Raw genomic sequence first — 8,937 nt, forward strand, 5'->3', positions numbered from 1 at the left:
CATTTGATTCCATTGTTTCATTATTCTCTGTATTAATCAATACATCTAGGCAGGTGTAATTTATCTTCACAGGCCACCAAAATGGTGATGTTTGCGATACGGTTGGTGTAGGTTTTAAAAAATAGAGAACACTCGAGAGAAAACAGTTATCTTAATACGTTTTCTGAGAATACCGGTTATAGTTTTAAATATATAAAATTTCATTAGAAATATATTAAATGTCATAAAGCATGTGTATGAAGGAGCCACCACTAGTGAGAGAATGTGTTGTTTATTGAATTTGAGTATGCATAATGCTTAATCAACTTATATGGAAGAAGAAGACAGTAGATAAAGATGAGAAAGATGATGAACAGTAATGAAGATAAACATAGAGAGAAATATTGATTACTTGTCTATTTTCTCATATACTAAATGATATACAATCTGGTATATATACATGTATTGATCATCAATACTTAACTTCATCATTAGGATAAACTAGCTGACTATTAGTCTAACTAACTAACTGCTTAGTTGATTATTTAACTAATAACTGGACTATCTCTGAAATGACAGTTATGCCCTTCTACTTTATTTTTAATATTACAACACTTCTCCTTAAACTTGATGTTGGAAGATATCAAGAACACCAAGTTTGGACAATAACAGTTCATGTTGGACCCTGAACAACCCTTTAGTAAGCAAGTCTGCAGGTTGCTCTTTTGTAGGAATGTACTTAGTGGTAAGCCTTGTTGAAGTTTTTCTCTCACAAAGTGGCAATCTATTTCGATGTGTTTAGTCCTTTCATGGTAAACTGGATTTGCTACAATTTGTAGAGCAGCTTTACTATCCTTTGTATACTTTAATAGGTAGAGTAACACTTGCCTCAACTTAACACGTTAATCCGACCAACCAAATTAACTCAGTAACTGTTGTAGCCAAGCTCCTATATTCAGATTCAGCAGAGCTTCTTGAAACTGTTGATTGCTTTTTTGACATCCAAGACACAAGTGTGTCACCATACTTGACAAAAAATCCTGTTACTGATTTTCTAGTCAATGGGCAGGCTGCCCAGTCAGCATCGTAGAAGGCAGTGATTGTATTCTTCTGAGTATTTAAAATTAGGATTCCACGACCTGGTTGTTTCTTGACATATTTCACAATCCTTAGTTCAACTTCCATGTGAGATTTCTTTGGATCTTGGAGGAATTGGCTAAGTGTTTGTACACCAAAAGAGATGTCAGGTCTTGTCATAGTTAGGTAGAGTAATTTTCCTATGAGTCTTTGATATGAAGTCTGATCAGCAGGTGGATCCTTAATCTTGATCTGAGTATCCTCTAGTTGCTTATCATATTGAACAGAGGTTAATTTGATGTTGGGATCAATAGGTGTTGAGATAGGTTTTGCTACAGCTATTGCAGCCTTTGAGATGAGTTCTACCGTGTATTTTCTTTGATGCATCACCAATCCTTTCTTTGATCTTGAAAATTCTATTCCTAGAAAGTACTTAAGCTCCCCTAAGTCCTTCATTTTGAATGCTTTTGGCAGGTCATCCTTGGCTTCTTGAATCATTTCTAAGCATTCACCAGTTATCAGCAAATCATCTACATAAACCAATATGATCACAAGTCCTTTGTCTGTCCTCTCAGTAAATAAAGAGTGATCAAATTGACCCTGACCAAACTTGAGACTGAGCAAAGCATCTTTAAGTTTATGATTCCATTCTCTAGGTCCTTGTTTTAATCCATACAAGGATTAACAAGTCTATATACTGATTTCTCCTTCTGACTTTGAAATCCTTGTGGTAATTGCGTGTAAATCTCATCATGAAGATCCCTTTGCAAGAAAGCATTATATACATCCATTTGATGTATATGACATCCTTTAGAGACTGCCAAAGCTAAAATGGTTCTAACTGTAACCATTTTTACAATAGGTGAGAAAGTCTCTTGATAATCAATCTCTTCCTTTTGGATATACCCCTTAACAACCAATCTAGCCTTGAATATTTCTACTTCACCTGATGCCTTGTATTTAATTTTACAAATCCATTTGCACCCTATCGGAACCTTTCCTTCCGGCAAAGTTGCTATTTCCCAAGTTCTGTTACTTTCTAATGCTGCAATTTCTTGTTGCATGGCATCAACCCATCTTGGATCCTTAGTGGCCTCTGTGTATGTTTTTGGTTCCACCAAAGAGGAGGTGGCAACTATATAGGCTTGATAAGTAGGTCTTTGGTAGCTTATATATTTGTTTATAGCATATGGAATATCTTGATGAACATTCAGAGAGATGAAATACTTCATCCAAACTGAAGGCTTCTTGCCTCTTGCAGAAGTTCTGGATTCATTTATTTGTGATGGATTATTTATTTGTAGTGGAGCTAGTTCAGGTTGATTTGGTACTGGTTCATTTTGGACTAGGATAGGTTTATGTTGAGATGGTTTTGGATGAATTTCAGTTGTAGCTGATTGAGGTTGATCAGGGTGATCTTGACTAGGAGGATCAGAATTTTGAGTTTCTTGTATTTGAGTTGGTTCTGTACTTTGTTGAGATATGAACTGATGGTACTCCTCCTCACACAAGATTTCAATATCTTGTGACTGATCTACAAACAGCAGTGTAGAATTAGATTCTTGATCAAAGGGAAACATGTTTTCTCTAAATGAAACATCACTGCTCACAAAGAAACATTTGTTAGACAAATCAAGTAAAATATAAGCCTTTTGAGTTTCTGAGTACCCCATATGCATTGCAGGTTTGGTCCTTGACATCAACTTATTATGTTCTTGAAGAACCTTAGCATAGCATAGACAGCCTAGGACTTTAAGGTGACCAAGTGATGGTTTCATATTATACAGTCTCTCAAATGGAGATTGATTGTTAATAACTAGGCTAGGCATTCTATTGATCAAGTACACAGCTGCAGAAACACAGCGTCCCCAAAATTTTAACGGAATTTTTCCTAGATATCTAATTGCCCTTGTAACCTCTAATACATGTCTATGTTTCCTCTCAGCAACCCCATTTTGCTGAGGGGTATAAGGACAGGTTCTTTGATGTACTATGCCAAGTTTCTTAAACAAAGTATCACACACAAAATTGACAAATTCTGTGCCATATCAGACTTTACTATTTTAACAGGTTTTCCAAACTGAGTTTGTACAAAAACCAGAAAATTTTGTAATGCTACACATACATCATATTTATGTTTCAGCAAACTAATCCAAGTCATTCTTGAGTAATCATCAACAGTTGTCAAAAAGAATCTATTACCATCAAATGTAGCAGTTTTATAAGGACTCCACAAGTCTACATGAATCATATGAAAAGTAGCAACTGTTTTAATACTACTTGCATGAAAACTATTTCTAGTTTGTTTTACACATGGGCGTACACTACATTTTTGTAATTCACTAGTAATTGACTGCAGATTAACAGGAAATATCAACTTTAGAATTGAAGAAAAAGTATGGCCTAATCTCTTGTGCTTCTTCCTAATTCTTTATTTAGCAGCAAGTATAAGCCATTGTCTTCCTTACCAATTGCTTTCACCCTCCCACTAAAGCGCTCCTGAAATACACAAAATTCAGGGGAAAAGGAAGCAAACCAACCTAATTCCTTGGTTAGTTTTGCCACTGAAAGCAAGTTGTATTTAAACTGCGGAACATGAAACACATTGGTGGTTATATTTTCATCAGAAACAGAACTTGTACCTATGTGAGTCACATATGATATAGCTCCATTAGGTAGATAAACCTTTTTTGGATTACTATTTTCCATGATTGTAGATTTGTTTAACATAGTTATATCTGAAACCATATGATTTGAGGCTCCTGTGTCAATAATCCAATATTTTCCTTTGTTTGATACTAGCAAGACATTGCTATCCTTATTATTATCAGAACTTAGCAATGACACAGTAAAATTATCATTCTTATCATGCTTACTATCAGAAAAAGGGCATAGTCATACTAATTAGATTTGTAGATGAGCTGAGATTTGAGTTGCTTGTGACTGAGGTGGTATTTAGTAGGTTCAGAATATGTTCATATTGTTCTATTGAGAAAGTATTGCCCAGCTGTATAGCAGCCCCTTGATTGTTGTTTCCTTGTCATGAACTAGTTGCCTCAGTATTGATTTGCCCATTCAAGCCTTGACTCTGTATGAATTGATTTTGTGTACCAGTATCCAAATTTTCAGCAAACACATTATGAGCACTACTAGGTCCTCCTCCTCTCTTCTTGAACATAAATTCAGGAGGGTACCCTATGACTTTCCAGCAGTTGTCTTTAGTGTGTCCTCTAATCTTACACACCTCACATATCAAGTTGTAGTTCTTCTTGAACTTTTGATTACCGCCACCCTTTGTGTACATAGCAACTGATTCAAAATTGCCCATTGACACAACAAAATTAGGTATTTGACTCATATTTACAACTAATTTTTTATTCTCATCCCCCATTACTATAGCAAATGCCATGATTAACATAAGGCAAGGGGTTCATCATTAGTATGTGACTTCTTGCTTGTTGATATGAATCATTCAACCCCATTAAAAACTAATATAACGTCTTTGTAGAAACTGCACATAGTCTTTAGACTTCTCACAATTGCACTTAGCGGCAGGAATCATAGCTTCAAATTCCTCCCACAGATCCTTCATTCTTGAATAGTATGTGGCTACTGATGCAGTTCCTTGACTCAAACTAGCAACTTCCTCGTGTAAACTATAGGTTCTTGACCCATCAATTCTATCTAACCTTTCTTTCAAATCTTTCCATACACTTTGAGCATTAGTTGCAAACACAACACCACCAAGAAGACTCTTAGAAATAGAACTCATTAACCAGGACAAGACTATAGCATTGACATGCTCCCATTGATAATGCAACTCATCAAGAAAACTTTCTTTTGGTGCAGAACCATCTACTAGACTTAATTTGTTCCTACCAAGAAGTGCTAATCTCATAGATCTATACCAATATGTATAGTTTTCACATCTTGTCAATTGAAATGAAATTATTGATATGCCACTTATATCAGTTGCATTCAAGAAAAGAGGGTGATTATGATCCATACCAGTAACAGTTCCTTGATTTTGGCTATTCTGATTGGTAGTACTGTTCGTTGGATTCTGATTGTTATTCAGATGTCCTTCACGTCTCAATCCATTCTACATCTGAGCAGCTTGTTCTTCATTGGTCCCCATGTTCACTTCTTGCTTAGAACCAATTAAATGCTTTTACCTAGAAATTGAAATCTTGATTTTATTTGCGGAATTGAACTCTAGATCGATTTTGTCTGGTGTGCTCTGATAACATGTTGTTTATTGAATTTGAGTATGCATAAAGCTTAATCAACTCATATGGAAGAAAAAGACAGTAGATGAAGATGAGAAAGATGATGAACAATAATGAAGATAAACGTAGAGAGATAAATATTGATTACTTGTCTATTTTCTTATATACTAAATGATATACAATCTGGTATATATACATGTATTGATCATCAATACTTAACTTCATCATTAGGATAAACTAACTGACTATTAGTCTAACTAACTAACTAACTGCTTAGTTGATTATTTAACTAATAACTGGACTATCTCTGAAATGACAGTTATGCCCTTCTACTTTATCTTTAATATTACAACATAATGGTAGTAGGAGATACAAATATATATAAGCAATAGTTATAATATTATGGACCGAACATTATATTGAGCCTCTACTTATTGTTTACGCTAGTCGTGAATGAGCAGATTAACATTATACAGGATGAGGTCTGATGGTATAAGCTTAATTTTTGCATACGATTATATTGTTTGATTGACAAAACTAGTGACGGTGTCGACCACAAGGTTGAACTATGGAGTAAGAGTTTAACATAAATAGAAGTGAGATTGAATATATGCATTGATAGTTTAGCCAACATAAATAATGTGAAATTCAGGTGAGATTAGACGCGATTGTGATAGCTAAATGCAAGCAATCTCAATATATAGCCTCGATTTTTTAGGAGAATAGTATGAAGATGAAGATGCTATACATATAAAATTAAAATAGAAAGGTTGAAATGGAGAAGTACTGCTACCAGAGTTTTATAAGATAAAAAAAACTATCTACTAAAGCGAAAGCAAAAAAAAACTATCTACTAAAGCGAAAGCAAACTTCAATTTATGGAACGATTATAAGACCAACAATGTTATATAAGGGCGAATGATCTGCTTCTCATAAAGTCCTTCATGCCCACAAAATGAGTGTCATAGAGATCGGTTGTTAAGATAAATGTGCGATCACGCAAGATTAGACAGTTTAAAATGACCACACAGCATAAGATACAAATAACACGCATAGATGAAAACTAAGAGGTCGCTTGAGATGGTTCAGTAATATCTTACGTCAACCTCCAGATGCACTTAAATCATATGAAAGGAAGTTGTTTTCAAAGACCTACAATCTCTTGAAATTTATGCAGATTTAGTTATAATTAAATTCTATTGTAGTTTGATACGATATTTATAATGCAAAAATTAAATTGGTAGAAACTAAAATTACCATTTCAATAAGCTACTGCAATTGTAAATTATGTTAGTTTATCACGTTAATTATTTTTTGAGGTGAGATAATATCTTAATTAATTATAATTAACCAATAAAAATCATTTGCAAATACATATGCATCTATTGTTTTGATGTAAACAGTGAATGCACAAATTTTTTTTTTCAAACTTTAAATTACCATGTATAGGTAAGTGAAATAATATTGGAAGGTGAATATTATAAATAGAGTTGCTAAAGGAGGTAAATATTAATGAAAAGATATGTGCGCAGGCTAGGTTTGCCCGCGACAGTATAATAAGCTGGCGGGGTCAAGCTACTTCACTTGCAATGAGTCAAACCCATCGAACGGTCGTCCACTTTTCGAAAGACCTAAACCGACCCTTATTCCATTTAAACACTTCGGGTGGGTCATTCTTATTCCACAGACACTTTTTACCGTTATCGGAGCAAAACCAACACCAAAGGGCGCCACCTCATTGCACATCCAATCAGCCCAAAAGCCCCAATTTTTAATGGTCAAAACTCCACGAATTTACAAATTAGTGAATTTACAATTAAAATGAGTTGGCACAATTTAAATGAGCTGTCACAATTTAATTGGCCACTTAATCCACGTAGGAGACGACTAGTGTTGGTTTTGCTCCGATAACGGTGCAAAAAGTGTCTAAGTGGAATAGGAATGACCAAGTGTCTAAATGGAACAAGTGCCACTTTAGGTCTTTCGAGTGAAAAGAAGTGGACACCATAGGTGTTTGTCGATGGGTTCGGCCTTCCAAATAACATAAATAATGGGTAAGAATATTATTGTAGGTTTGTCCCAAGTGGAGTGAAAGAATTAAGAGGAATGAAAAAGGCCCAGTACAGTGGCCCCTCAACAATACTTGCAGAAACAACAATGATGGTGTTATTTCTGCATGGAGGAATGGCGTGAATAACGCACTCATCATGTGACTTCATCTCCTCCCCAGACTTCCTTTTTCTCTCACACTATGAAAAAGAAACTAATAAAAAGAAAAATTTGTGATAATCTCTTTTGACCCTCCACAGATTTTTAGTTTGAAGAAGGCTGAACACATATGGAGACATCTGGAGTTGGCACGATATTTGAATAGGTTGAGTGTTCAATAGAAATATTCCTAAGTTTAAGTATCTAAGTGAAAAATTTTACCAACTTTAAGTGTCTCCGGACATAATCAGCCTCTAAAGAAAGCCATCAAGTATATATTACTGATGAAATAAGTATCTATATGGGATCTTAACCCTTTTAGCTAGTCAGCTGGCTAAAGAATTTCACTCGTCTAGCCACGCGTCGTAATTGTTTATAGTCGTTCGACAGTGAATACTTAATGTATAACAAATATATAATAAACGTATATATACATAATAATTATACCTACACTACACATTAACTATACTGGCTAAAATTTGCAAAAATTAAATATTAGGATTATTTTTTGTCATGCGCCGTTGTGCTTATGTGTAGTTTAAAAATCCCTATCTACATGGCGAACTACCACACTAGTTATGCTTTGATTACTGTTTTTGTTATGGGCATAAGTTATGAGAAAATCTATGCAATGGTAAAATTGACCTTAATAATACTAAGGATTTTATCATTTTGCTTATATAATAAACAATTTTTTTGAATTATAAATTGTATATTTGTACTATATCAAACTAAAGATTTAACAAGAAATAATCACTGCTTAATTAATTCCTGCATAGTTAATCTCTACACAACTAATATCTGCATTACTAATTCCAACCTAACTTGTCTCTAAATCTGACGGCCACTAAGAATATTTTAAATTGTTAAAGGGTGCGTTAGCACATCTACAAACCCTCAAGATTTAGGTAGGACTCTAAAACTTTTAGGGAGTCGAAAGATGTTCTTGCATTTGTCAAAATTTTGGGAGCGATAAATCAAATAATTATACAAAAAAATTCTTTCAACACCATCATTCAAGCGTGCAAGCTTCCCCTCTGATGGGTTTCTGCCAAAGCCCTTATTTTTCTCATATAGTTTTTTATTTATAACTAAAATAATCACAAAAACCACAGACTGTACGACCATTACACCGGAGAAGGCGGTTTGGTCTCTTTTAAGCTTTCTCTTGGATCCATGCATGGGAGGAGAATCCTTTTGCTTTGTTAAAAAGGCAAAAATAAAAGGAGTACTAACACTGATAAAAAAACATTACAACATGATTCTCCATGCTATAGAATATACAATTATTAATGAACAGAGAAAACGTACGAGATGGGCAATCTAAGCTTGAAGCATCTATTTATTTATAATAAAAGAAAAAGGAACGTTCTTCAAAGGCATTTCGAAGCTATCAAAAACTTTAAAGCTGCTTGTTGGCTTCTTCACATTACCCCATCAGTAC

The sequence above is a fragment of the Lycium ferocissimum genome, chromosome 11 (genome assembly GCF_029784015.1).
Source record: "Lycium ferocissimum isolate CSIRO_LF1 chromosome 11, AGI_CSIRO_Lferr_CH_V1, whole genome shotgun sequence".
Taxonomy (NCBI): domain Eukaryota; kingdom Viridiplantae; phylum Streptophyta; class Magnoliopsida; order Solanales; family Solanaceae; genus Lycium; species Lycium ferocissimum.